The sequence below is a fragment of the Passer montanus genome, unplaced genomic scaffold (genome assembly GCF_014805655.1).
Source record: "Passer montanus isolate IOZ18808 unplaced genomic scaffold, ASM1480565v1 scaffold146, whole genome shotgun sequence".
NCBI lineage: Eukaryota > Metazoa > Chordata > Aves > Passeriformes > Passeridae > Passer > Passer montanus.
This window is the reverse complement of record NW_024361607.1, coordinates 418,558-435,516: the sequence shown is the minus strand read 5'-3', so window position 1 is coordinate 435,516 and position 16,959 is coordinate 418,558. Positions and strand designations below refer to the sequence as shown.

At 44.7% G+C, this 16,959-nt stretch overlaps 1 protein-coding gene across 2 annotated transcripts in view; it reads right to left on the bottom strand.

Annotated features, from left to right (window-relative positions):
* GRIN2B (glutamate ionotropic receptor NMDA type subunit 2B) overlaps positions 1-16,959 on the bottom strand; it is a 213,732-nt gene that overhangs the window by 178,979 nt on the left and 17,794 nt on the right. The gene's annotated exons all lie outside the window — the stretch shown is intronic.

The window sequence follows — 16,959 nt, the reverse complement described above, 5'->3', positions numbered from 1 at the left end:
GTAGTACAGTCAACTATATGCTTTCCACCAATACAGGATTCTTTTTTAAAAAGAAGAAAAACAGGAATACAAAATTTCCCAGCTGCCATGGCCAAAACTGGATCAGGATCCTCCAAGTCCACATGACAGCTGTGTTTGCACAGAAGTAGAAATGCCAACAGAGCTTACAGTGGTTCACCCTCAGCTACTACAGCCAGGCATGGCACATAAATCTTCTCCCTGAGCATGTCCACTTTATTTGGTAATCACAACAGTAGAGATGAAAAAAACCTGATGAGGTCATCTCTCCAGCCCCTGCCTGAGTGGGACAGTTCCCTGTGGGACTGTTCATCACTCTTTCTTTTTCCAGTCCCGCTTTAATAATAGTTCACATTTCCACAGCGCTTTTTGTCCTCAAGGCACTCTACACACACTAATGAACTAATTCTTACAGCACCCATGCAGTGTAAATATCAGAGACAACAGAACAGCATCCCCCCATCTGCCCACCACACCTGCTGGAGCTAGCACTGCTTGGTGTGCCCACCAAGAGTCACACTGATGTCCCAAGGAGATTTCAGGCATTTCAAACTAAAGAAGATTTTCCCTCAAACAACAGGTCCTGCTTAGCTACTCATGCCCAGAATTCTGTTCTTCAGCAACCAGGCACACTTGAAATAAATACACCAGCCCCGCACTTCTTTGTGCTACACCTCTGGTCTTGCGTGCCCAGGAATGGGACCCTACTGTTCATTGCTACACATGCCTCTGTCAAACTAACAGAAAGCCACAGCATCAGGGACAATGCTGGCAAAACTTTGTGGAAGCAGGAAGTCCAAAAACAACCCTAGCTGACACCAGCCCATGGGAAAAGCCCCAAGAGGCCCCATCTTGCCCTGCCCAGAAGAACACACAGGCTCAACACCTGCTCCCTCATTCTTATGCTAAGCAGAGAGGATGCATCCTGCATTGAGATTACCAGATAAATAAGCAGATAATAAAATAGATAATAAATATGCACCGGAGAAACCAAATCCACTTAAGAAGCTGAAAGGGACTGCGGGTGTGAAGCACCAATCGATTCTGAGCTCTCTGAAGGATTCACTTTCTGAGAGATGCTTACAAGGAGAACCAAGAGACTTTGAGAGTTTGGCAAAATGAACAGTTAACTTCATTCCAGTATGACTGTTATCCTCCAATTACGAGTCACTAAATTAGATTCCTTCACAGTGAAATGCAGTCCCCATTTCTGCAATGCTTTATTAACTTTAATGCACTCTATACGCTCTCTGTCTCTCATTCTCTTGCTCACTCACTTAAATGCTATATTTGTTCTCTTAAAATATGTCTCCTGCAGTCCCTCTGCACCGACTCATACAGCGTATTATGGTTGGTTAGGCAATGGCTAGTTGTGATGCCCAGGGAGGAGAGTGTAGGTTTTTCCCAGCCCCTTTCCCACCAGGAATAATGTATTTGAGCCCTTGGGCCTTCCAACCCAGGGCTCAGATAGCATTCAAGCAGGAGCTACACAGGCAATCATGGCAGCTGTCAGCCTTCATGCCCAAGCACATGCTTCTCCCAGTGGGAAAAATGGCAGCCAAGAAACCTATTCCCTACTCTTCACCTGCATTAAAGCCAATAAATATCTAGCATCTACCTCCAAGCAGGAGAAGAGAGCCTAGATCCTGAAGAGCACATGGGTGCCAATCTGTTGGGTGTCTGTGCCCCACTCAGGCAGATTTTTCCATTCAATACAAGATGGAGTTATCTGCACAGTGCCAGATCCTCAGGCTTTGGCCAGATATGCAGGGAGCAGCCAGGGCTAGGAAGAAGGTCATTCCAAGAGGAGGTTGTCTGTGGCTCGGTAGCCAACCTGCCATCTCCAATTTGGATCCTCAGCCACAAGTCCTCTCTGCATCAGGCAGAGCAATGCTGGGGTACCCTGTGTTGTACCAGCCAAGAAATCTCTCTCTCCATCTCTCACTCACACATAACACATCTGTCATGCTCACGAGGTCTGTCAGGTGCTCCGTGCGCAGTCTGTGTGACAGACAGCAGAGTTCTTCTAAGGGAATAGCAGGTACCAGATCCAGGCTGGGCTCCCTCATAAGATGGGAGCTGGGGATGTGATAAGGCAGGAGAACATCAATAAATCACACCCAACCCAGGCTGAGTGTGGTTTTCACCATTCAGCTCCCACAAGGCAGCATAGGGGTGAGCTGCTCAAAGACTAAATCAGGGATGCTTATGGTGTTACAATCCCTTCCCTCCTTGGGGCTGACTTGTGTTCACATCAGTAGCCACTCTTCACACAGCTGCCCACATGCATGTACTGGCTGTTAGAGAAAGGGACAGAAAGGACATCCCAACACCAACCTCACCTCATGCTCCTCCTCTGGTCTGGCTCACTGCAGGTCTCTTTTGAATGTGTGCTAGTAGAGACAAGGCAGGCGTGAACCACCACACACTTACTATCAGATCAAGGGGACCCCAGAACTACTGTGAAAATGTGTTTCTGCATACAGAGCAACAAGTTTTGTCCATGATTTCCACAGTGTTCAAGTGCAAACATTCAAGGTACTCAATTAAGAAAGCACTGAAGGCAGCATACAGACCTCCTTCTAAGTGTGTTCCTGTTTCCAGTAAAAAGGGGGATGGAGAAATTCACACACAAAGAAATTCATAAGCACCTGACAAGGCTACAGCTGTAAAACAAGGCATTTACCCTTTGTCATTTCAAGAAATTTTAATAATTTTACAGTATAATTTCACCAGTCAAGAATGTTTATAAAAATATGCAAGTATATTTTATTACCAAGTATTTTACATGAGCAGATTTTCCTTTAGAGGTGGTGTGGGGCAGCGCAGTTTTTGAAGTATTTTCTGTGATTATGGCACTCCAAAACAATTTAGTAAATCCCAAACTCCTGACTGGTACGTAAAATCCTTTACACATTACTGCACACTATTATATTGTCTCTGACTCCCTAGAAAATAATATATGGTAGGGCCATTAGATAAAGTGGTTTTACAGACATATCTATATTTAGGTATAAACATGCCAGTAAAATCATTACACCTCTATAATCTTATTTTACTTACCAATAAAATATATCCAGCACTGTAGGGGAATGCAGCGTGTAGTTGCTGCAGAGCAATGTTACACAATCACTTTCAAAATGGGAAGTGAAAGCTAACTTCTCCAATTGAAAATACAAGAGGAATGTAGGTAGTCAGACAGTAATTATTCCAATTGGAATTTAGCCAGGACCAAAGGTTAGATTGCTTAAAAATATCATGAGAACCTTACTTGACACTGCACTTTTACATGGATCAGACCTAAGATAAGTATTAATAGAAAATTATTAAGCTGCACGGGTAAAATACAGCTCAGCATTAAGAGGTAGTTCTGGATGATATTTCAAAATACAGAAAGTACACAAATAGGTCACTGTGCATTCAACCAGGCTAACTGTAAACAGACTACTACTCCAGCAGTGCACAGCAAAGCCAGGCCATATTCAGGTCAGGTAAAGAAACTGAGGCAGAACAAGATCTGGTCACAGTTTTTTGGGAGTAGTTCTGCTGTGTGCTGACACGGATACCTCCTCCTGCTGCAATCATGCCTTCTAAATAGTCTTGCACAATAGGAAGGTGCTTGCAGGCTCCCCAAACCCAACCACCAAGCTCAAGACACCAAGAGAAATGGAAGTGAGGTAATACTGCAGTTCATGACAAAAAGCTCTCTTGAAGGCAGCTTTCCTAATTAAGAGGAAGACAATACTTTGGACAGGAGGCTGAACAATGCCCTAGCCACCATCAAAGGGAACTTCACAGGGATACTGGCTCAATATGGGAGAATGAAAAGCCTACCTCCAGCCTCCCCCTCGGAGGCTTCATTGGAGGGCCACAGGGAAGTTCCTATCCCAGTGGTTTTTGGGCTCTGCTCACTGAGAGCTCTGATGCTCTAAGCCCTGCTTAGACTTCAATCCACAGAATCTGAATTCAACAGCTAATTCTGTGTAATTCTGTATCTGTACCGGCTGCTGTGCCAATTCCCAACCCTACTCTCACCACTAGCCCAATTCCAGACCTCGTCACTATCACCACCCTCAGTCCCATTACCACCTAAAGACAGATGTCCTGCCAGATCCAGTGTGAGACATCAGCATTACCCTTTGCCATTTGCTCACCTTTGATAGCATCTTAATTCACACTGCCTTCATTTCTCTGACAGCTTGAGCAGTATCAGACAATGAACCTAAAAGCAACCCTTATGTTTCAGGATCTAGCTGGAGGTAGGAAGAAATCCATCTCACCTGTGAAATACTTTAAAAACCTCAAAGGTGCTTTGGGTCTAGCATCCAACACACCACCAGAGAACAAGCGCACTAGAAGAAGCTGTAGGGAAGTCAGCATTGCACTAGGTGGCTACTGGGCTGTCACACAAGGAAATACAAGTATGTCCAAAGATCAAAGAAGAACATTATTTCTGTATTTACCGATGACAAAAGACTGGTGACATTTTGATCTTTTTGTCTACTATCTGCCTTATGGGCAAACTGGAAGTGCTAAGAAGACCCATGAGAAAAAAGAGGCAGGACAGACTGGAACCTCATCAACTGTTAGTCTGAAGAGCTGGGGTTTAAAGCTATAATCCACACCACAATTTACACCTAGGTTTCTCCATCTCTCTGATTTTTGATGACCCAGTTTCAGCTTAGGACATCCTCTCAATCTCGTGGTTACTCTGCAATGTAGACATGCTGCATATTGCATACCTCTGAAGAGGCATTCCTCTTCTTCTAACACTGCTGTGACTATTATCCTACCACACCTTCAGCCCAGGCTATTTGTTCATTGACAACTCTTGTGCTGCTGTTCTCCATATTACTGCTTACCACATAGGTGACAGAAGTGCCCATAAATCTTCTTCTGGCTCACAGCCCTGTTGTTCCAGGAATTTTGTCAACAGACACAAAGAAGAGGAAGATGGATCTGGGGCACGATAGATGTCTTGAAAGCACCTGCACACTTCAGGTGCTGATAAACAGAATGAATGATGCTGCAGGAAAATCTCCATACATTCAGAGCAGAAAGATGGCAGAGACTGGGGACAATGGAAGTGATATACACAGTGGTGAATGCAACAATCCAGCACCTGGACCAAAAGGGTTTATTATGGTGACCCTGGGTAAGGGTGTTTGAGTATTTTCAGATGAAAACTTGTTGCAATATGGTTTAGTTTATTTTAACTAGCTTTGGACATCACTTATATTATCATTCTGGGCTATAAATGCTCCTACGACATTGGCAGAAACATGCCTCTAAGGACTTTTGGACAGGTCTTTCTATTCTTCACAATCACTCCCTCTTCAACATGTACCTCTGTCCATGCCTGTAACATCCCACAGATCCATTTCTATCTAACATACAAAATGGTTCCAATTTTCCCTTATTTCTCCCAAGTCAGCCTTACTCTTTTGGGGGGTGCATCACATACCCCCAGCCAAAGCCTTCAAAGCCCTTGGAGCTCCCTCATTACCTCACTGTTAGCTCTCTTTCCATAGACACTGCGTGGAAAATAGCACATATGTTTTCTTGTAGTCTCTATTTATTTTCTTCAGAGCTGTTCTTTCTCTATTACACCAGGTACAAACTCCTGCCTGACTTGGGCAGTGTAAGGTACATCAGAGGCTAGTTTGCCTTTGTCTATCCAACAGGTGTATGCAAGAATAAGGTGAAAAAGTCCTTCCCCTTCTCTATCCCATGCAAAGGAGAAGAGCAATTCTCTCCCTGCACTTAAGGCAGTACAAAAAATGCTTTGATCATCAATTAGACACATATCATTCCCAATAGATGAAGAACTATGGGTTATTATTTTAAGCTTGCCCACGGGTAAGTTCCCAGTGTCCTTCCCACTTCCTCCCACCCACATATTTTACATATCACAGCTGATAACTTATACAGCCACAGCCTGCAACCTTCTGTTGAGACCAACACCAAATGATTCATAGAAATCAAAAATTAAAATCCTCTGCTTAAGAGTCCTGCCCTTCCCCCAGTCACTTCAGGATTACTGTCCACAGCACCTCATTTAGCACACTACCTGCTCTGAAACAACTCAAACAATAAGATTACCACTGCTAGGAGATGGCTCATATTTTGAAACCTATCCCTAAACTCAGCTTAAATTTTCTCTTTGCTCAGCTATCCTGTAACTTTAATAACATCTCCTTCATTCAGCCTAAACCATTTCTCCCTCTCAACTCACCGTTTCCACTGTGAAAATGCTTGTAGGTGGTTATCTGATCACCCCTTGAGACTTTCCTCTGCTGCAGGAAAAGTTCAGCTGTGTTTATTGCTCCTCATAATTCGAGTCCCCTTGGATCCTCATGAGGATGAGTGAGGGAGAATGAAGGAAATGGCTGGGCGAGGGAGCGAAGGAGCGGGTCTGACCTGCTTACCCAGACTGGCACACACGTGCAGAGCTGCAGGACTCAGTGTCACACACACAAAAGCCATTAAGAGAGACAGCAGGTCAGTCTGGCATTGCCCAGTGCCAGCTTCTAAATGCCAGAGCAGAGAGGCTTGGCACAGGCTCCCCTCTCTGCAAGCCTGGCTTATGGAGCCAGGCTAGAGCCACTATTCCCCTGCCAGGATCTCACCCTTCCCCCAGCATCCTGCTTAGAGAAGTTTAGAGGGTTTAGACAGGTCCTCCCTGCCAGAGACTGAAATATCCTCACCACCTGGAGGGTTCAGTTGCCACAGCTGTCACTCCATGCATGTGTATGCTCCACTGGAAGCAAGGGATTTCAAAGCTTACGAGGCATACACCATTTCCCACTTGCAACTGTTGTCTGCCCCAGAACTGCATCTCGGCTCAGAGCGAGACCATCCTGCATGCAGGGCCCCTCCACAGCATTTCAGCATGGCTGAAATTCAGCAGCTTTGCCTCCAGAAGAGCAAGACTCAGTTTAAACAGGCAGCAGAATGCTGCGCAGAGCAACGCCAGGTTTGCTCTTAAATAGAACTGAAGCCCTTTGAAAATCCCTTCCTTCCTTTCTTAATTCTCCATTTCCAGTTTTCATTTCCAAGGAGGAATTGACAGCACATTAATAACATGAGGATATTAAAGACTGCAATTTCCAAAATCTAGGGATTTAAATACCTCCGATCCATTAATAACCATGAGAAATGCACATTTAACTTCACTTGGATGGTTTGGAAAAGCACATCCTTGGAATTTCTCGTTATTTGATGTATTAATTTGAGGTTTTCTATTCAACTTTAATCAACTCTGCATTTTGTGCATTGACAGATTGATACAATGAATTTCAAAATTTAAAAACCAGGAATTTTGATTTAATGGTGAAAATTAAATGGGAAATTTAATTTTTCCCAGACTCTCTCATGCATCTCATGCAGCACCTGCTCATTCCCTGCATCATTTCCTTAAAGGGAAAACACAGAGCAGGTAAACAGAGTCTACACTGGCTCTCAAAGGCAGCTGCCAAATTCCACACCACTTCCAAGATCCCCACTGATTACTCAAAGTCTCACATCAAGTGTTAAATTATTTGGATGCCAGACATAAACAGTGTAAAAACCAATTCAGAATATTTTTTTTAAACATACCATAAGCAGAAAAGAAAATACTTTCTTTTTTAGACCAAAATTGAGTGATTCCTTCTTCTACAAGTCTGGAATTCTAGAAGGGACATCTGAGTCAGAGGGAGCCTCAAACTACACTTGCACTTTGGACACAGTCATCCTGTTTGCTGCCTATTTTCTCACATATAACGTATGACACCAGATACAGTTTTAAAGCATAAAGCTGCCTATCCCTTAAGAAAGATCTTCACGGGTGCACATTTCAGTTTTGGAATCCATGCAGCAGGGACAAGGTAGGAAAAAATATGCATTGCCTCTGCTCACAATGGCACTGCTACAGCAAATCTGAAACAGCCCTAAAGCAGAGTGCCAGGGCTCACCAGGCTTGATCACACTCTTATGAAGGTGTTACAGACAGCAGAAATGGCAGAAAAGGTCACTTGATCCCTGAAGCACCAAGATGTGATGAGGACAAAAGAGCTGCTAAGTGGAGGTAGTGGGGTGGAGAGAGAGATGCATCCTGTGAGCTGGTCCAGGACAAAGCTGCACTGCCACATTTCACGAGCCACCAACATCCCCCAGGAGCCTCATGGCCTCTTGTTCTCCACTGCTTTCTCTCACTGGAAAGTGAGGTTTAGTCACCAAGGGACCCTGTGACAGTGCCAACCTTGTTTATGAAATAAGACAGGGAATTAATCTGAAAGTGAAAGGGACTGAGATAATGGGTTTAGCATGTGGAAATAGGCATGACAAGGCCACTGAAGCCAAGAAGAGTCAAAGGCAAGTTCTGGTCAGGCCACTAGAAATGATAGAGGAGTACCCAGAAAATTTTGGTTTGAGTCTCCTTCTTTGTAACTGCCTGTCTGTTGATCCCTCCCTTCTTCTCACTCTGATCCTTGGTAAAGGACTTTTTTGTTCCTGTTATCATTACTTATTGAAAAATAAAACTATAAAAAGTCTACCCAGGAGAAATAATAAGGCAAGACAAATGTATGACATCTAAAAGGGTGCAACTGAAGGTATTTGGAGCTGTACACTCCCTACCCAGAAGCATCCCAAAAAACACTCATCACTTCAGAAAAGCTTGATCTTTATGACAAACACTAAAGCCATGATAACTGGAGAACTGATAACTGCAAATCAGAAAAAATGTGGTAGTCTCATTTTTCTTCTCCTTTCCTTCCTTCTTCTTCCAACCCAACTCCCTTCCCTTTCCCTAACTTTCTGAGTTCAATGACCAGTAAGGGACCAGCTATCAAGCAGCTGGATACAATATGCTTTCACAGTACATTAGTGCTGTGCACCAGACCATGCTGTGCCTGCAATTGTGTGACAGGTCAGGGCCAATTCATCTTACTGAGACCTTCAATCAAAAGTGTCCAGAAAGCTCTCCTGACTGGAGGGACCCAGCCCAGCAGCCACTGACCTCTCCCTCTGCTCAGCACTCCATCATATTTACAGTGCTGCAGTGAAGGAAAGATACACAGGCAAAGCCATGTTGGCACCACAGCTTATCACTGGCTGTTGATGCTTTAGGGACAGGGATGAAAGACCCAATACAGTGCAAACAGACAAGATTTGGCTCAGCTGAATGCCATTTCCATGCGCTTTTTTTGTTCTTTGTTTTCTCCAGCCTCTCAAATTCATTGATGCTGGCTACTTCAGGCACCTTTCCCAGCAGCTCATTCCACTGTTCATTCCTCCTCATGCCAGCAAGTGCATGCGAGGAGATACCAGCCCATGTCAGCTCCCAGCCCAGCTCCACCACTGACTTCATCGTGGTGCAGTTCAGCTCCCTTGGATCACATCTGCTTTACACAAAGGTCACAATAGTTTACATTTGCAGCAGGAAAAAGAAGCATTAGCAGCAAGAGTAAGAGATAACATGACCAGAATGCAACAATTGTCACAATAGTGAATACCAGTAAATAAAAATCAATACAATGGACAAAGTGTAGCCCTGGCTCATTAATGCTTTAAAACCAGTTTAGTTTTAAAATGGTATAAGAGGACTAAGCCTTCCTTCAAGCTACAATGTATATCTTACTCTAGCACCCTTGTTTCTCCATCCATCATTTTTTTCCAATCCAGTTTTTGTTTTTCATGGCTCCATTTCTCACTTTAAACACTGTCATATTTTTGGTCCATCCTTTTTACCTCTTAGCTTACTTGTATTCACACCATTCATTGTCTGGGTTTAAATCTTAAAAGCATGGAGGGAACAAATCACAAGAAGTGAAGTCTTGTTCTAATCCTTCATATCACCATCTAAAACCAATAGCATTTTTTGAAAGTGTAAATGCCATTGGTTTTTTCTCATCCTTTGCCTTATTCTCCTCATCAGAAAGATGGAGATGCATCTTCTCTGCCTCATAGAGTTGGAATGTTTAATTATTTATGGTGTTTAAAGTACTTTTTACTCTCAAGCAATAGAAGCTACAGGAGCTGAGATTATTATTATTGCTTTCCACTGCACTTACCCAAAGGCAGCAATGTCTTCTTGTGAGATCATACCCAACATTACTCACAGGATCCCAAGAGAGTGTATTAAAACCTGTATGTCCAAGATCTTGAGGACAATAAATTCTAGTTTAGCTAGGAGCAGAGAGAAAGGAAATCCTGTAATACCACAAATACTTGGCAACTGCCAAGCTAATTCCTGATACTCAATATCGACTTTGCCACACTGACTCAAACTGAAAACACTGCTGACCTGTAGTTTTTGATGAAACATGTTAGCAACTGCACATTTCTTAAGCTTATGCTCACAAAAATATCTAAACTCATGATATACTTCACCTAGTCCCAAGCCTTGCTGGCAAGGAAGAGCAAGAGCAATGGTGAGGGAGGCAGAGCTGCAATGGGCAGCCAGCCTTCAGGGGCAGAGCTGCAGCTCTTCTCAGGCACCAGAGTCCATCCTCCAGGCAACTTCCAACCAGACCTAGGAAACTCCCGTTTCATCAAGAGATCTGCCCTGAAGGTCTGACACAGATCCAGGAGGTCTGGTTCCAGCAGCTCTTGGACAGTGGAAATGTAAAGCCCAGCTCCATTTCAATTCACTTGCAGAAACTCCAAAAGGAGTTTGCCTAGGCATGGGTCTCCAAAATGGAGAGCCTGGATTTAACTTGATCTGGGGGAAGGTGGGCAGACCAGAGTCAGCAGGCTCTACAGTATGGACAAAAATCTTGGGAGCTCTAGTTCATTCCCAAACAAAATACAGGAGCCTGCAGACCCCAAGAGTCCTGTCTGGGGATTCAGTGTCAGAGATGCCAGAAATCTGGGATTCATGGAGAAGTCCTCACATGTAATTTTGAGGCCCTTAGACCAGACCATGAGTTACAGCAGCCCACAATTGGAAGCCCTGGGATCTGAGGGAAGAAATCCCAAAGAAAATACAGGAGCCTGCAGACCCCAAGAGTCCTGTCTGGGGCTTCAGTGTCAGAGATGCCAGAAATGTGGGATTCATGGAGAAGTCCTCACATGTAATTTTGAGGCCCCATGCCCTTAGACCAGACCACGAGTTACAGCAGCCCACAACTGGAAGCCCTGGGATCTGGGGGAAGAAACACAGCTGTGACAAGTTCACCACAGTTAATTAATGACTCTTACAGGTACCTCTGAACTTGCAGTATCCCAATATTTGCAGGGAAAAGGAGGGAATTTTGACATCTGGGATGAACATAGAGTTTTGAGGGGCTCTGGAAGCCACAGGGTAGTTGTTGTCATTGACAAATTTACAGAGAGAAACTGCTCTGCTTTGGGGAATTTTTCTGTTGAGCAGGGACAAATGATGATGGCTGAAGTGGCCCTGGAGTCAAGAGAAGAGATGTCCACCCTGGCTCAGTTTCTTCTTTCAGTTCCCACTATTTCTTGGATTACACTGCCATAGAGCAATGTTGAAAGACTAGTGCATTCCCACGCCAGAATTAATTATAAGGTAAAATAAGGGTGTGTATGCATTTTTACATGCACACACACACGGAATATATTTGTTTATATATAAACATAGAGTTTATTGTCATTGTTTATTTTTATATAAATTTAGAAGGTATATATGCACTCCATCGCATCTTGAACCAGGAGACAGGTCTGCATTTCTTTGAAGGTGGAAAATAGATGAGAGAAGCAGCTCTGTACCCCTTCCCTGTCAGACCTGAAATGGCACCAGTTCCCAAACACACTAAATCCATGTATTCCTGAAAATGGGAAAACTCAAAAACCGTCCTGGGACAGAAAAAGAAAAGGTGGAGACAAAATTCAAGTTGCATCCTGTTTACATCTAGGATGGCCCTTGAAGGAAATCAGCTTCTAAGTCAAGAAACCCAAATGTTACTGCTCACCAGAGGCCAGCACCCAGCACAAAGCAGCTGCTCTCCCTCCCAAGAGCTGTTTCTGGGCTGGAAGAAGAGACACCACAGACAGTGGGTGGGGGTTCTGTGGCTATATTGTCAGGGCTGTCATAACACTGCCCATCTTGAACTGCTGCAGTAGCACTGAGGTGCCAGTCCTGCCCTCTGAAGGACTTTTGTAACCCTGAGGTTATAGTGGCAAATAACACCATGTTAAAGCAGTCACTTAAAACAGTCTTTACCTCGTCTCACCCTTGTTTGTATACAGCAGTACCAATACTGACATCCTGAACAGCCAAAGATTACATGCTGCAAATATTACCCATCCCCAAAATGACGTAGATAAAGCAAGCCCAGTTGTCTATATGAACTGCCTGTCCAAGTGCCTTGAGCACACCACTCATCCCCCTCTAACCTCCTGGGGCTATGCTCACTTTGGGGTTTTCATGTTTCTTCTGCTCAGCATAGCTTTGATTCTTCTCCAGGCTAGGTCAAGGCCACAGTGAAGTGAACTTCAGCCCAATGGGGTCTCCAGGTTCAAATTTTAAAAATCAGCCCTTAGACACCATCCTTGCTTCATGCTAAACCTCTCTGACACAGCCCTGCTTTGGTGTCCTGTTCAGGGTGACAATGTGGCAGGACCTTGATTCCAAGCCAGGAGGCATTTCTGCACACAGCGGTGTCAATTGTTATATTTATGAAGATGACAAAGTATATTAAAATTCTCAGAGCCCTTTGCACTATTCATTTCCACTATTACTGTGCCAGAGGGGTGTAAAGCCCCTTTGATCTGATGTGGCAGCATCTTAAACCTACTTTGCACAGGTGTTAGCACCTTTGTGAGGCACTGTGTGCCACAGCAGGGGGTTCATGATCTGCATACATCCAGAGAGAAGCCTCTTGCCACACTCCTAGTGCTATTTGTCTCAGGGGAGAAAGTGAAAAGCTGGAACAAATAAGACACTTATGCATTATCAACTGACTACACTGTTGGTGTTCTGGGATCCCCTTCCTCTTGTTTATACTTTATCTTCAGAGCCTGCAAAGCTTCAGGAACTCTCCACCTCCCTGACCATATTCCTAGCATGGCCCTGTCATCACTTCATCCAGAGTCCCGGGGTACTTCAGCAAGACAAAAAACAATACCCATTTATCATTCCTTCTTTCCTAATTAAAGAAATCGGAGGACTCAATAGGCCTGGAGCTGAGGTGAGTCAGTGGGCAAGCTGTGCAGCCCTTCCAGGTGATTCATGCACCCAGGCTGGCCTCCATGCAGCTAAGGAACCATCCTCTCCAGATCCATCTGCCTTCCAGCTTCCCCCCACTGCTGTAATTTTTATTTGTATATAAAATACAATTGCCTAAAACCATATATTTAAAAAGAAAAAAGAAAGAAAAATCACCACCTCATATCCAAAGTATCAGATACCCAGACACTGGGGAAAGAAAATGCACTCAGGCAGTGCATCAACTCCCTAAGGGAGGTACTCAGGTTTGAGTTACTGCCAAGATGACATCTGTAGGGAAATAAGCCACCAGATGCAGGGAATGGACTGCAGGGGCCCAGAGCAATGGGAAGGGAAGGGGAGGAGAAAAAAAAAAAAAAAAAAAAAAAAAAAAAGAGCAAGCAAGAGAGAGAAATAAATCAAGAAATTAAGCAGTCCAGTTTGTTCATCACTACCTATTCTTCTTCACAAAATTTACAGGCGTTTTCCACTCCCTATCTCTGCTGAAGCAGTTTCCCAAATGTCCCAGTATTCAAACCAGCTGGCTTGCCATACCCCAGCCCAGCAGATTCTCAGCCAGAAAGGTTTCACTGCCCATTGGATTGGAGAAGAAGAGACATCTTCTCTAGTTATTGTGATCTGTGGGTTCCCTCACTTCTTCCCTCTACCTAGAGGGTCCCCAGTCCCCTCATAAAGAAAAATAATCTCATACACATTCCAGCTTTCAAAGCAAGGCATCCCAAGCATCCCTTTGGTAACATTGGTCCTGTCTCCCTCACGCCCTCAAGCCCACTGGTGTGAAGAGGGGATATGTCCCATGCCAGCAGAAGTGTGGAAAGAAAAGGCTGATGTTCCACCAGATGGCTTTGGACTTGTCACGGCACATGCTTGAAAAACCTGGCCCTGGCACTAACCATCATCTCCTGGACTGGTAGTGCAGGGCAGCTGGAGCTGCTGGGGCTGAATACCAGATGTGAGATGACAGGAATGCAGAGCAGCAGTCACACAGGGCAAACATGGAGGCAGTAAGAACCACAGGCTCCCTGTGGGACTGCAATGACATGTTCAGCAGACAACGCATTTAGAGCAAGAGCAGTGGAAAAGATGCACGTACCAAGGAGTCAAGGGAGCAGGGTAATGAAGAGTCAAACCATCTGACCACAGCTGACAATGAACAGCATCAAAGCAAGACAAGCAATGTGTGAAAGAAGGGCAAGGTCTAGGGAAGGTTCTGCAGCATAAAACACGCAGGGCACCAGCCTCCCTACAGAGTACACTTGCCCAGAAGGCTTTACCCTCCCCAACCCAGCATCAGGCCAGAACCACCACTTGTGGCAGTTCTAATCCTTGTTTCACAGAGACCCTCTAAAGGTCCTTAGACATCATACCTGAAAACTCAGATGACCACTAGACAACTGTACTTTGTACATGTGAAATCTCTGTACTTGTGAAACCTGTACCTGTTGTCCAGCACCTCAAGGAAGCAAAGGAATGTCCTTGTCTTTTCCCTACTGTTTGCTGTTTTCTAGGAGACAACCCTCTGCTACTACAGAAAATACCATCTGATGCTGAAACCTCACCTAAAAATACCCCTTTCTTTTTTTGATAACCTTCACTGGATTTTTGGTTTTGATGGGCCTCATCCCAGCACCAGGGTGTCAGCCAGCTGTCAGCACAGCTGACACAGAAGTCTGCTGCAAGTAGACAACTGGTGGGACAAGGGGATCCCATGGGGATGGATGTGACCACACTTTCAGTCAGATGACTAAGCCCATGTACCCTTTTCCTACAAAAGTTTCAGCCAGAAGGGGACTAAAAGGAAAAGGACTGCCCCACAGTGACAGAGTCACAGAGCAACCAGCAGATGTGCTAAGAGTAAAGCAGACAGTCGTTGCAGATAGAGCTGCATCATAGAGAGAGGGGTGACAGAGATGCTTTGCCTTTTCTTGTCCTCAGGTGCTTACTACTCCCCAAAAAGCCCATCAGCCTGTGCCCTTCCTCTAGCAATGCACACTTTTCCAAGGAGGTGGCTGTGCACAGTTAGGTGCAGGCAGTCCCTCTACTCCACCACAGACTGAGATCCATGACAGGTGAAATGCACACACCCACACAGCCATGAACAGTGATCAGTGGATAAAAGCTAAGGGAAAGGAAACAGCAGAGCAGAGAAAGGGAGGACAGGAAGAAAAGTAAGAAGTGAGAGGGACAGTGAAAAGAAGAGATAATAATGGGAGAGAAAGTGGAGAGGGAGTTACTTTGCAAGCGGTAGCTAAAAAATCTCCCAACGTTTACAGCAAATGATGCATGAAATACACTGTCAGAAATGTGATGCCCAGAACCTATTGCTGCTAAATATTTAATCTGATTGGCAGGGAGCTGTTAAAACCTCAGAGTCTGGATCTCAAGCTTCTACAGAGCAACAGGTAAAGTAAATACTTCAACATGTAGTGATTCACCATAGGTGCCACCAATCCTTCCAACCTGCAGCACTTGACAGGGAAAAATGTTGTGAATGGATATTAGCAACATTAGAAACAGGCTAGAGGAAGGGTGCTGTTTATGGACTTTGGCTCCCACTGCAGCCTAGAGAAAAAGGGAAGCTGGACATGCCAATTGCCTTCTTAGGAAATTAGAACACATCTGCTGCTGTGAAGATTTCACACAATGCAGTTCATGTCCCTCTAGCACTAGAAAGTCATGCAGAAGCGTGGTACATCAGTGCTGCAGTTCTACTGGTTCACACTTCCCTGCATGTAATCCCTGAAGCCAATCTGCAGGCAGACCAAAGGCTGCCCCCAGCAATCAGCTTCCACTGTCTGTTGAGCATGAAGCAGGTCAGAACGTCCTGCACACGTGTGTCCTAAAGCCAGCACCAAGAATGCAGCAGGGCAGCTGGGGAGCAGGCAGGTACACAGCCCTTTGGGGCAGGAAACCTGCTTAGCTGCTGCTGCAGCATGGTGAGGGACTCAGGGCAGCCCCCTGCCAACAGGGGCTTGCACACTGCACACCCAGAGCAGTGTCCCACTTTGCTGGCTCTGCCCGTAAAGCTTTCAGAGGTGCTGCTGTCCATGTCGGCTCTGGAGTCCCTGAGCCAGCAGCTGAGCTGGGTCTGCGTTCCCAAACAGTGGCTTCTTGGAGCTTTGCAAAGGAGGAGGATTGTGTTTAGACAAAGCTTTTGCAATTTAAAAGTTTTGCAGTTTACAACTCCATCCTGATTTAGAGTCAAACCTGGCCACTCAGAGGTAGTCTGGGGAAAGAAACAGACTTTCTTTTCAATCATTTTGTATTGTTCAAATCCAATCATTTCCAGAATGAAGGCATTTAGAGGACTGTTTATTTAGATATAATGTAACATTTTAGATTTTCCAAAACTAACAAGGGTAAGACTATTCTGCTCTGCTATAGTGAGTTTCAGACCAAGTTCCTCACCACCATCCAACTCCAGCAACAGGAGTACAGCTCTTCCTAAAAATTCTACAGGTCCAGGGCATGTGGTTGACTCAGTGCACTGGCACTGACAACTTACAAATTGCATGAGCCAAGTAGCTACCTTTGAAAAAAGAACAAATTTATATAAGTAAATACATAAGAAGTGGAAAGCCGTGACAGAAATCTAGGGAAAAACCAATACGTTCCATACTTGTTTAAGAGGACATGGGATTTTACTGCGTCCAAAACTCCATATCACATAAAACACCTGCAAATCTAACACTGGCTGCAGAGCATTGGAAGTCTGGGATGAGGGCTTCAAAGATAAGACAGCCCTGAGATCTTCTCTAGTCACAGATCTT